Source organism: Triticum aestivum, chromosome 6A (assembly GCF_018294505.1).
Source record: "Triticum aestivum cultivar Chinese Spring chromosome 6A, IWGSC CS RefSeq v2.1, whole genome shotgun sequence".
Taxonomy (NCBI): Eukaryota; Viridiplantae; Streptophyta; class Magnoliopsida; order Poales; family Poaceae; genus Triticum; species Triticum aestivum.
This window is the reverse complement of record NC_057809.1, coordinates 555,070,795-555,074,933: the sequence shown is the minus strand read 5'-3', so window position 1 is coordinate 555,074,933 and position 4,139 is coordinate 555,070,795. Positions and strand designations below refer to the sequence as shown.

The window sequence follows — 4,139 nt, the reverse complement described above, 5'->3', positions numbered from 1 at the left end:
CCTCTGAATGATTTAAGTGACTTGACTTGGCGCATGTTCACGCATGTAGTTGAAACAAAATCAACATAGCCTTCACGATATTTATGTTCATGGTGGATTATATCCTACTCATGCTTGCATTCGGTGTTGATTAATTTTAATGCATGTTCATGACTGTTGTCGCTCTCTAGCTGGTCGCTTCCCAGTCTTTTGCTAGTCTCCACCTGTACTAAGCAGGAATACTGCTTGTGCATCCAATCCCTTAAACCCCAAAGTTATTCCATATGAGTCCATTATACCTACCTATATACAGTATCTACCTGCCATTCCAAGTAAATTTGTATGTGCCAAACTCTAAACCTTCAAATAATTATCCTGTTTTGTATGCTTGAATAGCTCATGTATCAACTAGGGTTGTCTGTATCTTCCATGTTAGGCGGGTTATTCTCAAGAGGAGTGGACTCCGCTCCTCACTCACGAGATAAATGGCTGGTCACCGGGATGCCCAGTCCCATGCTTTATGCAAACTAAATCAAAATAATTGCAAACAAAACTCCCCCTGGGACTCTTGTTAGTTGGAGGCACTCGTTGTTTCGAGCAAGCCATGGATTGATGCTTGTTGGTGGAAGGGGGAGTATAAACTTTACCATTCTGTTTAGGAACTGCCTATAATGTGTGTATCATGGAAGATGTTGCCATCTCTTGGTTGTTATGTTGACAATGAAAGTATACCGCTCAAAATATTATTCACCTCTATTTCAAAACCGAGCTCTGGCACCTCTACAAATCCCTGCTTCCCTCTGTGAAGGGCCTATCTATTTACTTTTATGCTGAGTCATCATCCTCTTATTAAAAAGCACCAGTTGGAGAGCACCGCTGTCATTTGCATTCATTACTGTTAGTTGACATTGAGTATGACTTGACTGGATCTCTTTTACCATGAATTACAATGTCTAGTCAGTCCTTGGTCTTTAAAGGTGCTCTGCATTTATGTTTTGTGGTCTCAGAAAGGGCTAGCGAGATACCATCTTGTTATATGATTGTTTTGATAAAGTGTTGTCATTTGAGATTTATTATTATTGCTCGTTAGTTGATTATGCTATTGATATGAGTAAACTTGAGACCTATGCGTTATTGTGAACTAGATGATACCCCGCGCGTTGCTGCGGGAATTGTAGTGCGAAAATTTTGATGGATTAGACAAATGAATTATAAATAATTTGGATATACTTGTTAACCATATGGTCTCTTGACTAAAGTAAAACAATTTGATTAGATTGAATTGAACAATGCACGACCGGATAGAAAAATAGAAATATTTCCTCTTTTCCTTCTAATAATGTATATTTAAAAACACAAAATGCAAAGCAAATAATGTAATTGCTTAGTAAGGAACCTTCATTGTTCTGATCTTCAAACTAAGGAAGCATACGAAATGTAGTATATGAGACAAAAGAATAGTTCACAAAGATGGAGCACACATCAATGGTCGTCCTGAATCCTTCACTTCGCTAACCAACTAACCTGCACACTCATGTATTGTACTGAGAACCACCTGAGAATCACACCACGGAATAAATTACTCAAATCAGCAAAAGTATGACAAAAAACACACAACTAAAGGAAGATCTTATTATCACGTGAGTATGATGACATGGCTAGCAAGATGTCCTCATTTGTGTATGCCTATCAAAATCTCTATAAATAGATAACATATCGAATAATAATTTGATCGAGACATGCTACCTCTTGGAACATAGCAAACAACCAAAATGTATCTCGGCATGCTGGGAGAAGGTTATAACTTTTTATCTCATCCAAGTACACAAATATAGATTACTATCCTTGCTAAAGAACAAGATAAGATAAGAATGTAGATCACTAAAAATATAGATGTACAGTTACGTAGTAGAGTTCAGAAAATGATGTGACATATTCCAACATATCAATTTAGGCACATGAGTCATATGGTATGTTCCCACAATGGCGACATAACTTGTGCCCTCGGGAGTAGGTAATTTCACGCTTATGCTGGTAAAATGTTTTCAATAATAAAAAGTCATTTCAGGTTAACACATTTTCCTAAGTTTAGTTACATTGCATGATATCAAGATGTATTATACACCAAACTGATTCGGTTCAGCAACTTAAGCTTGAATTTGTCAAACTTAAGCTAAAGAAGAAGATAAGGAAGCATACTGAATTATGTAGACTTTGATCTGGCCTCTCAAGCTCCAAAACAACGGCACCCGTATATGGCTGACCCAGCCACCACTCTCTGTCAGATTCAGCCATCACGCAGTATCAATGATGGGCATAACTGAAACAGTGTCCGACTATAATTGTTGAACAATATAGAAGGAGATGCATATACATGGAAGCTATTTCAATTATACAGAGATGTATACATTCAACATACAACTATGTTCCCAAATAAAATGTGTGTTGAATGAAAAAGAAGATTATGGAAGTTATACCATCAAGATCTGTGCAAGGTAATTTCTTTAGATGTCTTCTTTAGTGATGCACAAATAATACAATCTCTGCAATAACTAATGCAATCCTGCTAAAGAAATGTAGGTACAGGAGTTACCTTCAGTGGATGGTAGCATTGATCGTCTTCTTCAAAGGGATCTAGTAACATGATTGTAGCAATCTGCTAGAGCAAATCAAAACAGTATAGTGAATCTGCAACTTGGAAGTTATTTTTTTGGGATCTCGGGTGTACCTTGATATACTCTTGACTGGCAGTATCTCTTCTCATCAGCATATCATGGTGAAGTTGTCTTAGAAAACCTTTACACAACAGCTTTCCTCCCAACCAGGCCAAGGCTACCGCCGGTTGCTGGTACTGATGGCTGCAGGGCGTGGTGATCGATTTAGTGGATGGAGATGGTAGGACGGGGGAGAGAAGGCCACGGATTCTATAGCCAAGGAGAAGAGGATGGATCTGATGGCATGGGTAAGCGAAGCAGTGGATGTGCAAGGGCTGGGGCGGGAGGTTGGGAAGGGTATTAATGGTGAGAAGACATGGTAGGTCAGGGGAGAGGAGGAGCCAAATTAAGGTATCGATGCATTGTCTCCATTAATGGACATTAGAGAAGGTGAAGAGGAAGAGGAGCAGCCGTGTAGAAGAAAGGACGCAGAGGAGGCGCTACAGAAGGAAGTGGTACCATCATGCGGGGAACCCTGATGGATACAGTCTGCCAACGTCCAACCCAGCCCATTCGAACTCTTTCTGAGAAATCGCTTCGTACAGCCGCCACAAGTCCAACTGAAGAAAAACTGAATATATTTATTCAGACCTGAGGAGGTGGGCCTAAGTGGGACTGCATGAGGTGTGACGTGGCTAGATGTGAATGGATGATGACGTGTCTATGCTGCATGTTGAGATAAATCAAGTAGTGGGGGTGAACTTCTTAAGTATATAGGATGTGGTTAGTTATAATCTTTGCTGAAAACTTGAATGCTGGCTTTACATATTTACAACAACAAGAGCAAACAGAGTTTGTAAAAGTTTTTGTTTATCACTTTCAGTTTGTCAACTGAATTGCTTGAGGACAAGCTAAGGTTTAATCTTGGGGGAGTTGATACGTCTCCAACGTATCTACTTTTCCAAACACTTTTGCCCTTGTTTTGGACTCTAACTTGCATGATTTGAATGGAACTAACCCGGACTGGCGCTGTTTTCAGCAGAATTACCATGGTGTTATTTATGTGCAGAAACAAACGTTCTCAGAATGACCTGAACCTTCATGGAGCCACTTTTCAGAAAATATGAAAAATACCTGCAAAAGATGAAGGCCAGGGGCCCACCACCTCTCCACGAGGGTGGGGGGCGCACCCCCTACCTCGTGGGCCCCCTGTTGCCTCTCCGACTCCAACTCCAACTCCATATATTGAGTTTTGGGGAGAAAAAAATGAAGGAGAAGAAATCATCGCGTTTTACGATACGGAGCCGCCGCCAAGCCCTAAAACCTCCCGGGATGGCTGATCTGGAGCCCGTTCGGGGCTTCGGAGAGGGGAATCCGTAGCCATCGTCATCATCAACCATCCTCCATCACCAATTTCATGATGCTCACCGCCGTGCGTGAGTAATTCCATCGTAGGCTCGCTGGACGGTGATGGGTTGGATGGGATCTATCATGTAATCGAGTTAG

At 40.9% G+C, this 4,139-nt stretch overlaps 1 long non-coding RNA gene across 1 annotated transcript; it reads right to left on the bottom strand.

Moving 5' to 3' along the window:
- Positions 1-1,424: 1,424 nt before the first annotated feature.
- Positions 1,425-2,732, bottom strand: LOC123131006 (uncharacterized). The gene is made up of 3 exons (XR_006464048.1): positions 2,573-2,732; positions 2,179-2,257; positions 1,425-1,534 (listed from the first exon to the last, which is right to left on the bottom strand). It is a non-coding gene; the product is annotated as an uncharacterized lncRNA (long non-coding RNA).
- Between the last annotated feature and the right edge of the window lie 1,407 nt (positions 2,733-4,139).